The sequence below is a fragment of the Mastigoproctus giganteus genome, chromosome 13 (genome assembly GCF_048544385.1).
Source record: "Mastigoproctus giganteus isolate SK-2022 chromosome 13, ASM4854438v1, whole genome shotgun sequence".
In the NCBI taxonomy this organism is placed as follows: Eukaryota; Metazoa; Arthropoda; class Arachnida; order Uropygi; family Thelyphonidae; genus Mastigoproctus; species Mastigoproctus giganteus.
The window spans coordinates 9,383,211-9,402,584 of record NC_143587.1 but is presented as its reverse complement, the minus strand read 5'-3'; the positions used below and the strand labels follow the sequence as shown (position 1 = coordinate 9,402,584).

General features: G+C 39.7%; 1 protein-coding gene across 3 annotated transcripts in view; it reads right to left on the bottom strand.

Moving 5' to 3' along the window:
- trio (trio Rho guanine nucleotide exchange factor) overlaps positions 1–19,374 on the bottom strand; it is a 996,553-nt gene that overhangs the window by 389,328 nt on the left and 587,851 nt on the right. The window lies entirely within an intron of this gene.

Genomic DNA, 19,374 nt, shown 5'->3' with positions numbered 1-19,374 from the left:
TTGTCGATCAATTTGGCCCTGGAGGGATTGTGCAAGGCTCAAGGGGTAGAATTTTTTTCAGCCTGGACTGTACTTGTTAACAGGAGAGATTGCTTCTACAGGGATGGGATACACTTAAATAGAAAGGGTGCAAGAATTTTTGCTGATGCTGTCGAGGCAGAGTTAGGTGGGTCGGAAAACTGCTAGTCGGTGGGGATACAAGGACTAATAGATTAACAGTAGCCACTGGCAGAGGTGGAAGTGATTCTTGCACTGCTTCTATTGAAATGAGCAGAAGCCTGAAAAACAAGATGCAGGATATTTCAGAGACTGCTGGGAGTCATTGCGGTACAAGTAAACACATGGGTTGTGTTAGGGTAGCCAAGAATAAAAACAGGTGCATGTATAGCTGCGTGTACACCAATGCTAGGAGTTTGGTAAATAAATTTGATGAATTTGAGGTATTGCTCAAAACATCAAAGGCAGATATTGTTGGGATATCAGAGACGTGGTGTCACACAGATATAAGGAATGCGGAACTGGAATTTGGGGAATACAATGTGTATAGAAAGGATAGACAGGACAGGAGGGGAAGAGGGGTTATGCTATTAGTTAAGAAACACATAAAGTCCAAGGAAGTGAAGCCAGTCGACATCAATGGACAGGGCAGTGTCGAGTCAGTTTGATGTGACATAAGCATAGGGAAATCAAAATTGAGAGTAGGAGTGTGCTATAGGCCTAATGACTCTGATGAGTATAATAAGATATTGTACAGGGAAATAGAGTGGGCCAGTAAATCAGAGAGTCTTATAATGGGGGATTTTAATTTCCCAGATATTGACTGGAATTTGTGGATTGGTCACTCGCACACTAGCAAGGCTTTTGTGGATTTATTGGATGATTGTTTTCTACATCAGCATGTTCGTGAGGCAACAAGAGGGAGCAATACTCTTGATCTAATTATCAGTAGTGATTCTTCATGCATTAAGAATCTGCAGATAAATGTACCACTAGGTGGCAGTGATCACAGTGTGTTGAAGTGGGATTTACTCAAGGAGGTAACTACCATCAGAGGTAAACGGAAGGGTTTTTGTTTTCGTAAAGGCGACTATGATGGTCTGAGACAGTATTTAAATTCTATACAGTGGGACCAACTGATGATGTTACCAACAGCAAACTCAAAACTAATCTTGGAGGCTACCAGGCTTTACATACCAACTAAGAAATATTGTTCAAGGTTTAGGCCTAAATGGTTGTCAGGTGAACTAATGAGACATGTGGCAGAGAAGAAAGATGCATGGGATACGTACAAATTAATGGGTGACATGGAAGCCTATGATAGATATAAGTTGGTCTGTAACCAAGTCACAAAGGAGATTAGGCAGGCAAAGGCAGACTACGAAAAATCCTTGGCAAAGCATGCAAAGAAAAACAGAAAAGAGTTCTTTACCTATTTAAACTCAAGAAGGAAAGGGATGAATCAGATTGGTCCACTGGATATTGATGGTTCAACAGTTGAGGATCCTGCTCAGGTGGCTAACAATCTAAACAAGTATTTTGCATCTACATTCACACATGAGGAGTTATTCAGAAGGAGAATGATGTAGGCAAAGTAAACATTGGCAGTGAGCTGGATGATTTTGTAATAACTGAGAGGAAAGTGGAGGAGAGATTGTTGAGGAAAAACATAAAAAAGGCACCTGGGGTGGATGGGATCTATCCAGTTATATTAAAGGAGGCAGCAAAGGAAGTAAGCAAACCCCTAGCCATAATTATGAGAGCTTCTTTGGACTCAGGGGAGGTACCCATAGACTGGAGATGTGCAAATGTAACCCCAATTCACAAAGGAGGATCAAAGGCTGACACAAGTAATTATAGACCTGTTAGTTTAACTTCTGTTCCAGGTAAATTAATGGAGGCACTGGTTAAAGAAGCACTGCAGGATCATCTAGACAAGAATTCAGTTATAGCTCATACGCAGCATGGTTTTGTTAAGGGCAGGTCTTGCCTGACCAATTTGATTGGATACTATGATGTAGTCACAAAAGAACTAGATGCAGGGAATAACTTTGATATTATATATTTGGATCTTAGAAAGGCTTTTGATACTGTTGCACATGGAAGACTGCTGCACAAATTGGAGCAGTGTGGCATTGGAGGCAAATTGCTGCTATGGATAAGGGGATGGTTGAGTGGCAGAAGACAGAGAGTGGTAATCAATGGACACTGCTCAACGTGGACTAATGTTATTAGTGGAGTTCCTCAGGGTTGAGTGTTGGGTCCGTTGTTGTTTTCAGTGTTTATGAATGATATTGATGATGGGATATCCAAGTTTGCAGATAATACAAAGGTTGGCAGGGTTGTTAAGGACACCACTGACGCTATGCTGCTGCAACAAGACCTGGAAAGGTTGAACAGATGGGCTGAGAGGTGGCAAATGAAGTTTAACATTAACAAATGTAAAGTACTACATATGGGAAACAGTAACCCCAGAGCAACATATCAACTCTGCGGTACTACACTGACAGTGGTGGAGAATGAAAAGGACCTGGGGGTAATTGTGCAGGCAGATATGAAGTTCTCTGAGCAGTGCAGACGAGCTGCAAGAGTAGCTCATGGTGTCTTGTCAATGATATACAGGAATTTTTCTAGCAGGGATAAGGAGGTGATTATTCCCTTGTATAAGGCAATGATTAGGCCACATCTTGAGGTATACAGGTCTGGAGGCCTCATTTCAAGAAGGATGTAGAGCTGCTGGAACGGGTACAGAGAAGGGCAACAAGATTAGTGAATGGAACAAAGGGTTGCTCTTATGAAGAAAGGCTTAAGTTTTGCAAATTACAGAGTCTGGAGACTAGGCACCGGTGAGGTGATCTGATAGAGGTGTATAAGGCTTTGAATGGTTTGAGCATGATCAATGCCAATGGGATTCTTCATCTTGCTCAGAATAATCAGCTCAGAGGGCATAAATTCAAATTGAGGAAGGACGGATGTCGGATAGATGTGCGGAAATTTGCCTTTGGCCAGCGGGTGGTTGGTTGGTGGAACCGACTTCCATCACTTGTTGTTGAAGTTGATAGCCTAAACAAATTTAAGGCTCAACTGAAATACCTGATTCAACTCTGTTAGAGATGAATCATTAATTAACCTAACTGCCCTCTTCTGAATGGAATCAAGAAGCCTGAGAGAGGTTCTGGGGGCACCACCCCAGTTGTGGGAACAATATTCCATGGCAGGGCGGATTTGCGATTTATACAGAGTGAGCAGCTGTTTGGAAGAAAAGTAACGCCGAGAGCGAAAGAGAAAACCAAGTTTTTTAGATGCAGAGGAAGCAATATTTGTAATGTGCTTGTGCCAAGAGAGATTAGAAGTCAGGGTAATCCCCAAAAGAGATATATCATTTTGCCTAGAAATCGGAGTGTCACTAAAGATAGACATAGGAGCAGAAGAATCCTTTTTGCGATATATAAGACAAGATTGAGTTTTAGAAGGGTTGAAATCAACTAAGTTGTCTTTGCCCCACTGGAGAATTACCTGAAGATCGGCATTTAAGGAATTGGCAGCAGATTTTCGAGAACTTGAAGCTGATTGAGCTGGACAAGGTTTCTCAAAATGGAAAGTTGAATGCAAGGTGCTATCATCGGCAAAACTATGGATAGGATTTCCAGTCAATGAAAGAAGGTCATTGATATTCAAGAGGAAAAGAGTGGGGGAAAGAACTGAACCTTGGGGGACACCGGCATTAGTGGAGAAGTTAGAAGACAGAGAGCCATCTACCATCACCCTCAGTGAGCGATCAGAGAGAAAACTGGATACCCAATTACTAAAAACAGTTGCAAACCGTAAGATGGAAGCTTGTTTAGAAGACCTTTGGAATAAGAAAGTGAAAAAAGGCGGCAAAGAATAGGAGTAAGTTCAGGAGCACAGGTTTTGAGAACAAGTGGAGAAATACCATCAGGACCTGGAGCTTTCTTAGCATCAAGATTCATCAAAATCCTTCTGATATCCTTTTGACAGAAGACCACAAGAGGCATTGAATGGAGCGTGTTAGGAATGGTGGGAGGTGTTTTACCAAGATCATTAATACATGAGTTGGAAGAAAAATGGGATGCTAGCAGGTCAGCTTTATCCTTGGCTGAAATGACAACAGAACCATCTGGTTTGGACAGAGGTGGGAGCAGAGATGGGCAAAAGTTGCGGCCAATAGCTTTGGCAAGAGACCAGAACGCTCGGCTACCACATTAGGGCAAGAAGCAAGTTTTCTACTCTTAGCCTGTTCAAACTCTAGTTTGGACTGATTAATAACTGCTTTACAATTGCTGCGAGCTTTGGTGTAGGAAGAAAATGAAACTGAAGAATTAGAAACAAGCCAATTAGGATATTCAAAATTCTTCTCTTGGACAGCCTTAGCACATTTATTGGAAAACCAAGGTTTAGATAAAGGACGAGATTTTAAAGTGGAGTGTGGGATAAAGGATTCCATTCCTGCAAGAATAATTTCTCTGACACGATCTGAGCAAACGTTGACATCAGAAGTTTTGAAACAGTAATCCGAAAAGAAGAAAAGAAGTCTCGCAGGTCATCCCATTTTGCATTCTTGTAATGCCAAACAATACGAGGTTGGGAATAGCCATGAGATAAAGGTTCCATTGGAGACGAGACAATCACCAAGTTGTGATCTGAAGTGCCTAGAGGACCTCTCACTTCAACCGTGTACTTAGAAGGGTTGTTTGTGAGGAAAAAGATCAAGCGTATTGGCTGTATGATTAGGGTTGTCCGGTATTCTTGTAGGTAAATGAACAATCTGTGCTAGGTCATTAGTAATTGCAAAAGCCTCAGGATCTCGACCTGCTGGGTCGGTGTGACTAGAAAACGGAAGCCAGCTGGAGTTGTGAATGTTAAAATCACCAAGGAAAATTACCTCACTGTTAGGAAAGTTGGACTGCAGAAAGTCAAGTTGCAAAGAGAGGAAGTCAAAGAGCTCCAAGTGATTAGTGGAGTTGGGAGAACGGTAGAGACAACAGATGAATTTTACACAATGAGGAAGACAGATTTTAAGCCAGAGAAGATCAAAGAGAGGAGATTCCAAATTGCCAAGTCTCTGACAGGGAATATCAGAATGGACATATGCACAAGTACCACCTTTGAGGCGAAAGGAATCATACAGCAAATAATTTGGACATCTGAGATGAGCAGTAGTTGAATCAACTGATAACTGAGATTCAGTCAGAAAAAGTACATGGGGTTTGGATGACTGCAAGTGGAAATGGACATCGTTGAGATTGGAATTGAGACCACGTATATTTGTGATATGAATTTGAAGTCCTTGGGAGGTTTCGGTCTTTTCGCAGATAAGCTTGCTCTATTATTTTGACAATTCATGGTGTATTCAATAGTAAGAAAAAGTGGGTGGGACATGCTGTATGAAGTAATGAAATTTTTGGATATGGCGTACATGTGGTAAGAATATACCCAGATCCTTGACATAACGTGGCCTCGACAATGCTCCCCGCATACACACTACTCGGACTCCCTCCAGTCACTATCTGGCAGAGTACAGGTAGCAAGATTATACACTAGCTGATCCGGAAGCCTCCTAGAGAGTTACCAATAGGTTTGGTCCGGTGTACTATCCATCGGCCAGACTGCGAACACCATTTTAGAGCTGTACCCTCGAAATGTAAGGAATATTGGATCTCGCCACGACATTCATCATAACCTCAAAAGTCATCAATCATACTGCATGATGGAAGAGATAGGGAAGGGTTGGCCGGAACTTAGCTCTAGAGACTAAACATGGGTTCCACCACTTCAAGCCTCCAATAAGCAAAGTGGTGGTATTTCACCGGTTGATGAGAGTCATCTACCACCTAGTACTGCCTGGTAACATAGAGGGGCGGCGTTCCTCCGTGTGGTGTGGGCGCCACATCTCGACCCCTGCTTAAGTTGGTTCACACCTGGGTGGTCACCCACCATGTACTTGTGCATGAAGGTTATACCCAGGATTACTAACAGTCCCACCATCGTGAAGGTGCAAGCAGAGGATTTGGCTGTCATAGACCATCCGGACTTCGCCGAAATTGGGTACACTTGACTTGAGTGTCACCCGAATATCAGTTCCATCAGCGTTTTAGACTCCCAGGTAACAAGAACAGCTTGTCTGGCCTATCTGAGAGAATGTCTGTGACAACCTCAAGGACCGAAGCATTTGCTGCGGTGTGCAAGAAAGCCACAGGCTTTTGCAGAACAGGCAAAAAACAAACCACATAGATAAGAAAATACAAATTTATATGATTCCCTCCTCAATAGGTAACGATCCAGTTGACCTCTGAATTTATTCAAACTGTCAGCTTTAACTATCACAAAAGCAACTTGTTCTAGCAATTGACAACTCACTGGCAAAAAGAAAACTTCATACAATCTAATCTAAACTTCTTCCCCTGTAATTTGAATTAATGGTACCTGGTTCTGTAATACTTTATGACAGTGAGAATTCCACCTTCTAAACCTGATTTAGGTTTATAAGAGTCTTATAAACCTAAATCAGGTTGCCCATCTTTGGACCCTTTCAAGAAGCTCGACGTATTTCTCAGATAATGTCTCCATACTTTAACACAGTATTCCAAATGTGGTCTTACAATTTCCTTATACAATGGGATTATGATCTCCCTATTTCTATAGGATAACATTCGATAAATCACCAATCGGACACATGGGCTTTCATGGTTGCTCACTTACACTGTTCAGAAACTTCATATCGGTCCATATTTTAACTCCCAAATCTCTTTTTTCCTCCACTGTTTTTAATTCAACCCCACCAAGTCTCGCAGGTCATCCCATTTTGCATTCTTGTAATGCCAAACAATACGAGGTTGGGAATAGCCATGAGATAAAGGTTCCATTGGAGACGAGACAATCACCAAGTTGTGATCTGAAGTGCCTAGAGGACCTCTCACTTCAACCGTGTACTTAGAAGGGTTGTTTGTGAGGAAAAAGATCAAGCGTATTGGCTGTATGATTAGGGTTGTCCGGTATTCTTGTAGGTAAATGAACAATCTGTGCTAGGTCATTAGTAATTGCAAAAGCCTCAGGATCTCGACCTGCTGGGTCGGTGTGACTAGAAAACGGAAGCCAGCTGGAGTTGTGAATGTTAAAATCACCAAGGAAAATTACCTCACTGTTAGGAAAGTTGGACTGCAGAAAGTCAAGTTGCAAAGAGAGGAAGTCAAAGAGCTCCAAGTGATTAGTGGAGTTGGGAGAACGGTAGAGACAACAGATGAATTTTACACAATGAGGAAGACAGATTTTAAGCCAGAGAAGATCAAAGAGAGGAGATTCCAAATTGCCAAGTCTCTGACAGGGAATATCAGAATGGACATATGCACAAGTACCACCTTTGAGGCGAAAGGAATCATACAGCAAATAATTTGGACATCTGAGATGAGCAGTAGTTGAATCAACTGATAACTGAGATTCAGTCAGAAAAAGTACATGGGGTTTGGATGACTGCAAGTGGAAATGGACATCGTTGAGATTGGAATTGAGACCACGTATATTTGTGATATGAATTTGAAGTCCTTGGGAGGTTTCGGTCTTTTCGCAGATAAGCTTGCTCTATTATTTTGACAATTCATGGTGTATTCAATAGTAAGAAAAAGTGGGTGGGACATGCTGTATGAAGTAATGAAATTTTTGGATATGGCGTACATGTGGTAAGAATATACCCAGATCCTTGACATAACGTGGCCTCGACAATGCTCCCCGCATACACACTACTCGGACTCCCTCCAGTCACTATCTGGCAGAGTACAGGTAGCAAGATTATACACTAGCTGATCCGGAAGCCTCCTAGAGAGTTACCAATAGGTTTGGTCCGGTGTACTATCCATCGGCCAGACTGCGAACACCATTTTAGAGCTGTACCCTCGAAATGTAAGGAATATTGGATCTCGCCACGACATTCATCATAACCTCAAAAGTCATCAATCATACTGCATGATGGAAGAGATAGGGAAGGGTTGGCCGGAACTTAGCTCTAGAGACTAAACATGGGTTCCACCACTTCAAGCCTCCAATAAGCAAAGTGGTGGTATTTCACCGGTTGATGAGAGTCATCTACCACCTAGTACTGCCTGGTAACATAGAGGGGCGGCGTTCCTCCGTGTGGTGTGGGCGCCACATCTCGACCCCTGCTTAAGTTGGTTCACACCTGGGTGGTCACCCACCATGTACTTGTGCATGAAGGTTATACCCAGGATTACTAACAGTCCCACCATCGTGAAGGTGCAAGCAGAGGATTTGGCTGTCATAGACCATCCGGACTTCGCCGAAATTGGGTACACTTGACTTGAGTGTCACCCGAATATCAGTTCCATCAGCGTTTTAGACTCCCAGGTAACAAGAACAGCTTGTCTGGCCTATCTGAGAGAATGTCTGTGACAACCTCAAGGACCGAAGCATTTGCTGCGGTGTGCAAGAAAGCCACAGGCTTTTGCAGAACAGGCAAAAAACAAACCACATAGATAAGAAAATACAAATTTATATGATTCCCTCCTCAATAGGTAACGATCCAGTTGACCTCTGAATTTATTCAAACTGTCAGCTTTAACTATCACAAAAGCAACTTGTTCTAGCAATTGACAACTCACTGGCAAAAAGAAAACTTCATACAATCTAATCTAAACTTCTTCCCCTGTAATTTGAATTAATGGTACCTGGTTCTGTAATACTTTATGACAGTGAGAATTCCACCTTCTAAACCTGATTTAGGTTTATAAGAGTCTTATAAACCTAAATCAGGTTGCCCATCTTTGGACCCTTTCAAGAAGCTCGACGTATTTCTCAGATAATGTCTCCATACTTTAACACAGTATTCCAAATGTGGTCTTACAATTTCCTTATACAATGGGATTATGATCTCCCTATTTCTATAGGATAACATTCGATAAATCACCAATCGGACACATGGGCTTTCATGGTTGCTCACTTACACTGTTCAGAAACTTCATATCGGTCCATATTTTAACTCCCAAATCTCTTTTTTCCTCCACTGTTTTTAATTCAACCCCACCAAGTGTATAATTTATTTGGGTGTGTTGGGCTATTTCCCAAAACCTTGCATTTATCAGCATTAAAACATAGCTGCTACTTCTCTGACCATCTTTGAAGTCTGTTCAAGTCATCCTGAAGAAGTGCTGCTTGGCACTGATCATTAATGACTCTGCCAATCTTTACATCATCTGCAAATTTTGGCATCACAGCTTCTATCCCATCGTCGATGTCATTTATGAAAATCAAAAACAACAGTGGTCCAAGAACCGATCCTTAAGGGACTCCACTCCAGACATTACACCAATTTGAAGGATATCCATTAATCACAATCCTCTGCCTTTAGCCCTGTAGCCACACACCCAGCAATCCATCTTAGAATCTTACCAGCAATCCCAACCTGTTTAAACTTATACAGTAACCTCTCATGAGAGACAGAGTCAAATGCTTTGCTAAAATTAAAATAAACTTCCAGAATTGTTCCCTAAATCCAGCTCATGAGTAACTGTGTCAAAATAGCCTACTAAGTTAATTAAACATGATTTTCCCTTAATCTAAATGTCCCAGGATTGCACTCTTAATCATTGCCTCTAATATTTTGTCTACCACTGAAGTCAGACTAACTGGCCTGTGGTTGCCAACTTCACTTTTAGAACTGTTTTTATGTATTGGCAATACATTGGCATTTCTCCAATCCAAAGGAATTTTTCCGAGTCCAAAGATGCCCTCATAATTAACCTCACTGGTTCAGTACACTCCCTTGCACTCTCCTTCAAAACTACAGGGTATATGCCATCAACTCATAGCACTCTCCTTCAAAACTACAGGGTATATGCCATCAACTCATAGCAGGGATAAGGAGGTGATTATTCCCTTGTATAAGGCAATGGTCAGACCACACACAGAGTACTGTATACAGGTCTGGAGGCCTCATTTCAAGAAGGATGTGGAGATGCTGGAACAAGTACAGAGAAGGGCAACAAGATTAGTGAATGGAACAAAGGGGTGCTCTTACGAAGAAAGGCTTAAGTTTTGCAAATTACAGTGTCTGGACACTAGTCACCGGTGAGGTGATCTGATAGAGGTGTATAAAGCCTTGAATGGTTTGAGCATGCTCAATGCTGATGGGATTCTTCATCTTGCTCAGAATAATCACCTGAGAGGGCATAAATTCAAATTGAGAAAAGACAGATGTAGGATAGACGTGAGGAAATTTGCCTTTAGCCAGCGGGTGGTTGGTTGGTGGAATAGACTTCCATCCCTTGTCGTGGAAGTTGATAACCTATATAAGTTTAAGGCTCAGCTGGACAGGTATTTCGAACGAACAGAGGGGTGAAGTGGAAGTGGTTATTTTTTATTTATTTATTATTTATTTTTTTTTTGGCTGATGCTGCATAAGCTTGCTTTCTTGCATCAAATGCCTCTACTAATGCTAACTCCCGGGTCTCTGCTCAAAAGTTTTTCTAATAAACAGTCATCTGTAATTACGAAATCGCTAATTTCAATATGGCTCAACCTCACTCGCACAGCCTCTTCTCAGCATGAAGGGACTTTTTTCAGTAAAGACCGATGCACAGTACCTTTCAATTCATCCATAACATCAGCTGGATTATCTAAGACTTTCCCACACCCAGTGCACAAGTGCGCAGTCATCCATCTTGGCATCCTCATTCTGCAATGTTTTCTTAAAGGTACGTATGCGTTCATGGCTTCTGTGATTTTTGCTTTAAAAATATTCCATAATTGAAATGTATTTGCCATCCCTCGGCAATCCGCCCAATTCACAAATGCCACATAGCACCTTCAGAAGTTAAAACCCATGCATTTACCTTTAACTACTGCAACGTCTTTTTTTTCATCTTCCAGCTGATGATTGCATGATCACTTCCTGATAATGGTTCCTGTACTCTAAGGTGTGATATCATCAGATTTGTTAATAATGATGAGGTCAAGAATATTCTAACCCCTAGTAGTTTCTCTAATAAAAGTTAAAAAAAAAAAAAAAATTTTTTTTTTTTTACTTTTTATCTCTTTCTTTAATATGCTGGTACAAATAATAATCATCTAGTTTATTTAAAAAGGTTTTTCTCCATCGTGAATTTTCTTCCCACTTATTCCAATTGATATGTGGCAGATTAAAGTTACCCATAATAAGACATTCACGCTTGCTTGCCCATTCCATCTGCATGTAAAGACTTTGTCATATTCTTCACAATCTTTTGGTCTGTAGATTACTCTGACTTTCATTGTCCCTTTGCTTCCAACTAATTCACACCACACAGATTCAACGAGGGCAAACGTAATTTCAGACTCAGCAAAAGCTCTTTTCGTGGTCAGGATGTTTTTGATAAGAAGCATGACCCTACTATCCTTTCTATCTCCCCTATCTTTCCTTAACACATTATATATATACCACAGTGGAACTCATCATCACCAATTTCTGGGTGACACCAGGTTTCTGTTAATCCTATTATATCAACATTAGTTGTTCTAACCAGGAGTTCCAATTCACCAATTTTACTGATAACACTCTTGACATTACTGTAGACACAGCTGAGACTAAGTAATCTTTTATAGTGTACTACCCTGACACTCCCCTTGAAGTTATTTAGGTTTGTATCCCAAGCTTTATCTCCCTCCTCATCTGAAATGTTGTTACCCTCAAACATCTTATCAACATCAGCAGTTGTAGCAACAAACAAGAATTCATGAGGTGAGTACAAGCATTACTTGGACCCATACCAAAGTGTTCTTGTACAGTATTCAGAATTAATCAAAAATATTTTTAAAGAATTAAACCAATATATAAAAGGGCATAAATTAATCAAATAACATGGATAAGCCTCTACTAATAGAAGTAAAAAAAAAAAAAAAAAAAAAGTGTATATTCAGCATGCGTTCTGCTAAGATCATATACATGATATATGCTGATTTCTGCAGTAAATATTAGCAAACAATAACCATCTAAAGATAGCTTTGAGTCCATATTGATAAATTCAATAGTCAATATTTGAAACAAACATAACTAGAACTTGGAAGAAAGCAAACTTTCCATAAAACATAAAATACACATAATTTCCAAAAATTTGATATAATCAGAAAGGTTAGCAGGTATGAAAAGATGTCAGAAACTAATTTCAGGCATTTCTTCATAAGCAAAACTTAAACATTTATTCTGATGCAGGAAATTTTCCTTACTCCATTTGGTCATCTATTCTCACCTTGTTAAAGCCCCATATTTCAACCATCTGCATTTGGTTGACTTTATGACATTACTTTCTTGTTCTACAAAATATGTTTTAAGGTTAGTTTTCTCCTCTTCCCTGATGACACCATAAAGCAATTTTCTTTAGACAAATGCTAACATATATACTGTATTAAAATAGTGTTTCTATGTTAAGGTAATGTAGATTTTTCATTTCATTATATTGTATATGATTAAGTATTTAAATAATGTCCCTTGGAAACTTGTTTGTTATTATTTGGTTTTTAGGAGCATTAGCAACTAAGGCCATATTGCTCCGGGGATATGTGGTGGTCATTGCTTGACCTTTCCGCATCCTCCGTATTTGGTGGGCATGGGCTTGAACCCCTGTCTAATCAAGAAGCGTGTGCTACGCACTGCTGCTCCTGCCCACCTGGCTATGAAGATGCCCCCTTGGAAATGCATTAGATCACAGATCATATAAGCATAAACTGTTTATGAGATCTTGGTGTATTCAAATAGATAAATGTATAGTGTGATTGCTGAATTTACAAGTATGCTGTTACAGTTGCCAACAACTGCATAAATGCACGAAATGGTAAACAGCGTCATATCTGGAAAAAAAAAAAAAAAAAAACGCTAATATGTATAACGAGCAGTACCTTGTCTTGAGAGGTATTGGTAAGTGATTTGAACAGCTGAGTGATGAGAATTATTTTAGTAGCAAGAAATATATATATAAAAAAAAAAAAAAAAAAACAGGCCACCACATAAGTGCCAAGTGCAGTGTGATGCTGCTATGCAGTGCTTTTTTTTGTAAAAAAATAGGTGCTGGTGCTCATTCTTTGCTATCGGGAAAAACTGAAAATTAAAAGGATATGAAAAGTACTCTAAATCCCCCCCCCCCCCACATATTGTTACTTTAGTAGTAATTTTTTTTTTTTTAGAATAAGAACAAGAAATTAGGTATATTAACACAGCTTATTAAGCATAAATTTATTATTCACGTATATAAAAAAATAAGTAAAATGTGAGTAAAATAACTAAAAATAATTTCATAATAAAGTTTTTGTAAAATATTCCAAATTTTTATTAAGTTCTCATCCAACACCCTATGCTGACTTCTTTTCCTGCTCTTTGTATTGGTTGCTGAATGAAGAAGAAGCCACGAATCCACATTTCTGAAGAAGCCACGAATCAACATATTTTGCTGGATCGCAGCAGGTCAGCAGACGGCCCACACTTTTAAGAAACAGCAGTGAAGAAACTGTTTTTGTTATTAACGAAGTGCTGGTTGGTGATCAGATTTATTTCTGAAAATCCTCGTTCACATTCACTTGGTGAAATTGGTATCGTACGCAGAGAGTTCAAATTCTTCAGTTCTTCGGAAACCTTCTTATCAAATAGGTATCCCCAAAATCCACGAATAGCATTTAACTCTAATTGACAATTTTCTAACTTCATTTTCACCAATTCATGTTTAGAAGGTTTAATACCGCATCCTCATCGTTGTCCTCATTTTCCTTCTCTTGTCATCGGTATTGTCACTAGTTCTTAAATTAAAATTATTTTTCTTTCCTTTCTTTCTTTTTTTTTTTTTTGAAACTGTCCAAGATATCGGTATCATTCGGATATTCGAATAATTGTAAACAGAGATAGGGAGAATTTTCGGAAAAAATGTGGATAACATACTTCTGCGAAATAACAGATGATTATTTATGGGGTAAAAGAAAATCACTTTTCTAATTCTCGAATGGGGCGCTTTCAGTTGATTCACAGGGGTGTCCAACCTACGACCCATGAGGAAAATGAATTAAACAGCATTTTAAATTTTATCAAAAAATTTCTCTCATTAAATGTTTTGTTCAGTAAATGTAATTGTGTATTGTACTTAATTAAATTTTTGAATATTTTCAATTTTACTTTTACATGCAATAAGATATCGAAAATGTAACACACTAAAGAAACTTTGAATTTTTTTGAATATGGCCCCGGTACTGGAAAAGGTTGGACACCACTGCAGTAAAAGGTGGGCCAGAGCCCATTGGGAATACCCCTTGATCTGCTCACTCTTGACCAGCACGACTTCTCTGTATGTAGGACAGGTGGTCGAATAGGTTTTACCAGGTACCGCTAAGTTATACAATGATAATCACTTTATCTCTCATAATCCGCACAGCAGAACTAATTGCCTGAAGGTCATAAATGCAAACAAGCCGTACCAAGTTAATTCTCTCCTAATCCGTTCGCTATGTCAAAATTTTCTTCCCTCAACTGAAACTATTTTAAATGTAACTTCCAAGGGGAATTCAAAATAATTAAACAGAGGTCCGACTGAGTAATTCAGAATTATAAAAATCGTTATACAGTCAGTCCTCGTATAGCACGATAGTTGTGTTCCTAGAAACCCTCGTGCAATGCAAAATCGTGCAATGTAAACAACAGGCCCTAAGGGAAAAATAGGGTTAGGTGCCGACCACCCAAGATTGAACACACATTGGTAACCAAAACGTTACCAAACACAATAAATAATCGTAATAAAATACTTCCGTATTGCATAACGATTAAAATACGTAATAACAAATATTATAATTTTTTATAATATTTTTTTATTATTATTATATTTTATTATAATAAATAATAAAAAATACGTATTTTTTACGAATAAAATACGTATTTTATTACGTAATAAAATATTGCTAATGCTTTTGCTTCTATCATAAGCAAACTTGTTTTTTGTTTGATTTTCTATCCAAACATGACAGCCGTTCCATCTCTTCCAATTCTTTATTATTATTATTATTAATATCCATATGATGCAAGGAAGCCTGAGGCTTATGCTGCACCAGGGAAAAAAAAAAAAAAAAAAAGTTCCCGAGTAACCCTGAGAGAGAAAGAGAGAGAGAGAGAGAGAGAGAGAGTCAAAAGTAGAAGGGAATCACCAAGAAAGAGAAGAATGATGATATCCAGCTCAGGACCCTGGGTGTGCCAAGCCCATGCTCACCAGATGTGAGCCCCCGGGGTTTGTGTCTTAATCTAATGGTTTTTAATTACACTGAGTTGTTCCTGCTATGGAAGTTGTTTTTATTTTCTCTGCATTCTTTGTAATTCTCGGCGTTGCCTCATTTAGGTCTGTAGCACGTGCAATATCACATGGTCTTTCATTTCCCTCAAAGCGATTCACAATTTCATATTTTTTCTCTATTGACAGAAGCGGACTGGCCATAAGCCTTACTGGAGAAACCCCGGTGGGCCGGAGGCCAGTGTGATTTTAGCCATAAATCATAGTATGAGGCCACTATAAATTTTCCCGGGTAAGAATTTTTGACCCAGTCCGCCTCTGTTTATTGATATTGCTTTTCTTTTTCTCTCTGAATCTGCAGAGTCTTCACCAGGACGATTCCTTTTCACACCTTTTTAAGTATTTTACTAATTTTTAAGGAATAAAGCACAATTAGAAAACGAGGAGGCACGTTTGATACACATAAACAAAGCTGCGCACATGTAGCAACTGAATAAACAACACCGTAAAGGCAGAGATACACTATTAACACTTCACATTTTACTAAAGCACATTTCTAGGGGTTACTACCATAAAACAATAAAAAAAATTTCCAGTTGCATTTCTGCTAGTGGAATCTGTTATAAACTGGTAGTAAACTCGATCTAATTGCATTTGCGATTATACCGATAGCTGGAATTGTGTGGGTTTTTATGTTATTATGGTGAAATGTGTTCCTCCTTCACTGATATAAAAAACAAATACATTTTCAGAATCTTCTCTTCATTCCTATCATGTTGCGTTCGGTTGGGGTGATTCTGCCATTTCTTGTAAAAATTGTTCGACTGCCATTTCTTGTAAACACAAAGGCGAATCGTGCATAAGAGTTTCTATTAGAATGAGCAGAAGCCTGAAAAACAAGATTCATGGTATTTCAGAGACTGCTGGGAGCCATTGCGGTACAAGTAAACACATGGGTTGTGTTAGGGTAGCTAAGAATAGAAACAGGTGCGGGTATACTTGCGTGTACACCAATGCTAGGAGTTTAGTAAATAAATTTGATGAATTTGAGGTATTGCTCAAAACATCGAAGGCAGATATTGTTGGGATATCAGAGACGTGGTGTCACACAGATATAAGGGATGCAGAACTGCAATTTGGGGAGTACAACGTCTACAGAAAGGATACACAGGATAGGAAGGGAGGAGGGGTTATGTTATTAGTTAAGAAACACATAAAAACCAAGGAAGTGAAGCCAGTCGACATCGCCGGACAGTGCAGTGTGGAGTCAGTTTGGTGTGACATAAACATTGGGAGATCAAAATTGAGAGTAGGAGTGTGCTATAGGCCTAATGACTCTGATGAGTATAATAAGGAACTGTACAGGGAAATAGAGTGGGCCAGTAAATCAGAGTGTCTTATAATGGGAGATTTTAATTTCCCAGATATTGACTGGAATTTGGGGGCTGGTTACTCACAAACTAGCAGGACTTTTGTGGATTTATTGGATGATTGTTTTCTACATCAGCATGTTCGGGAGGCAACTAGAGGGAGTAATACTCTTGATTTGATTATCAGCAGTGATTCTTCATGCATTAAGAATCTGCAGATAAATGAACCACTAGGTGGCAGTGATCACAGTGTGCTGAAGTGGGATTTACTCAAAGAGGTAACTACCATTAGGGGTAAAGGGAAGGGTTATTGCTTCCGTAAAGGCGACTACGATGGACTGAGACAGTATTTAAATTCTATACAGTGGGACCAACTGATGATGTTACCAACAGCAAATTCAAAATGGGAAGCATTCAAAGAACTTATCTTGGAAGCTACTAGGCTTTACATACCAACTAAGAAATATTGTTCAAGGTTTAGGCCAAAATGGATGTCAGATGAACTAATGAGGCATATGGCAGAGAAGAAAAATGCATGGGATACATACAAATTAACACATGACACAGAAGCCTATGATAGATACAAGTTGATATGCAACCAAGTTACAAAGGAGGTTAGGCAGGCGAAGGCAGATTACGAGAAATCCTTGGCAAGGGATGCAAAGAAAAACAGCAAAGAGTTCTTTACTTATGTAAACTCTAGAAGGAAGGGGATGAATCAGATTGGTCCACTTGATATTGATGGGTCAAGTGTTGATGATCCTGCTCAGGTAGCTAACAAACTAAATGAATATTTTGCATCGACATTCACACATGAGGAGTTATTCAGCGAGGGGAATGCCAGAGGTGTATTCAACTCTAGCAGTAAGCTACAGAATCTTGAAATAACTGGGAGTAAAGTGGAGGAGAAACTGTTGAAGATAAACACAAGAAAGGCACCCGGGGTGGATGGGATCTATCCAGTTATATTAAAGGAGGCAGCAAAGGAAGTAAGCAAACCTTTAGCCATAATTATGAGAGCTTCCTTGGACTCAGGGGAGGTACCCATAGACTGGAAATGTGCAAATGTGACCCCAATTCACAAAGGAGGATCAAAGGCTCACACAAGTAATTATAGACCTGTGAGCTTAACTTCTGTTCCAGGAAAATTAATGGAGGCACTGGTTAAAGAAGCACTGCAGGATCATTTAGACAAGACTTCAGTTATAGCTCAGACACAGCATGGTTTTGTTAAGGGGAAGTCTTGCCTGACCAACTTGATTGGATACTATGATTCAGTCACAAAAGAACTGGATGCAGGGAAAAACTTTGATATTATATACTTGGATCTTAGAAAGGCTTTTGATACTGTTGCACATGGAAGACTGCTACACAAATTGGAGCAGTGTGACATTGGAGGCAAATTGCTGCTATGGATAAAGGGGTGGTTGAGGGGGAGAAGACAGAGAGTGGTAATCAATGGACACTGCTCATCGTGGACTGATGTTATTAGTGGAGTCCCTCAGGGCTCAGTGTTGGGTCCATTATTGTTTTCTGTATTTATAAATGATATTGATGATGGTATATCGGGCTTAATGTCCAAGTTTGCAGACGATACAAAGGTTGGCAGGGTTGTCAAGGACACTACTGACACTATGCTGCTGCAACAGGATCTGGAAAGGTTGAGCAGATGGGCTGAGAGGTGGCAAATGAAGTTTAACATTGATAAATGTAAAGTACTACACATGGGAAACAGCAACCCCAGAGCAACGTATCAACTCTGTGGTACTACACTGACAGTGGTAGAGAATGAAAGGGACTTGGGGGTGGTTGTGCAGGCAGATATGAAGTTCTCTGAGCAGTGCAGATGGGCTGCAAGAGTAGCTCATGGAGTATTGTCAATGATATACAGGAATTTTTCCAGCAGGGATAAGGAGGTGATTATTCCATTGTATAAGGCGATGGTCAGGCCACACCTAGAGTACTGTATACAGGTCTGGAGACCTCATTTCAAGAAGGATGTAGAGCTGCTGGAACGAGTACAGATAAGGGCAACAAGATTAGTGAATGGAACAAAGGGGTGCTCTTACGAAGAAAGGCTTAAGTTTTGCAAATTACAGTGTCTGGAGACTAGGCACCAGCGAGGTGATCTGATAGAGGTGTATAAAGCCTTGAATGGTTTAAGCATGCTCAATGCTGATGGGATTCTTCCTCTAGCTCAGAGAAATCACCTGAGAGGGCATAAATTCAAATTGAGGAAAGACAGATGTAGGATAGACGTGCGGAAATTTGCCTTTAGCCAGCGGGTGGTTGGTTGGTGGAACAGACTTCCATCCCTTGTGGTGGAGGTTGATAGCCTAAATAAGTTTAAGGCTCAGCTGGACAGGTATTTTGAACGAACAGAGGGGTGAAGTGGAAGTGGGTTTTTTTTTGGCTGATGCTGAATAAGCTTGCTTTCTTGCATCAAATGCCTCTACTAATGCTAATGCTAATGCTAATAAGCGAATCCGGTTCGTGTTATATAAGATATCGCTCCCCTATTTATAAATCATGTATGATCGAATTCGTGTAGTGTAAACACGTGTTATACGAGGACTGACTGTACAGTTTTACATGGAAAATATCTTAACAATAGACAGTAAAAAAATGCAAATTTAGTTAAATCATTTTAAGCTTATTTGAATAGTAGGCAAACGTGTGAAAAAATTTACGGAATATTATAAATTTCAAAGTGCATTGCATCCAAAGGTAACACGTCACTGTTAATAAAG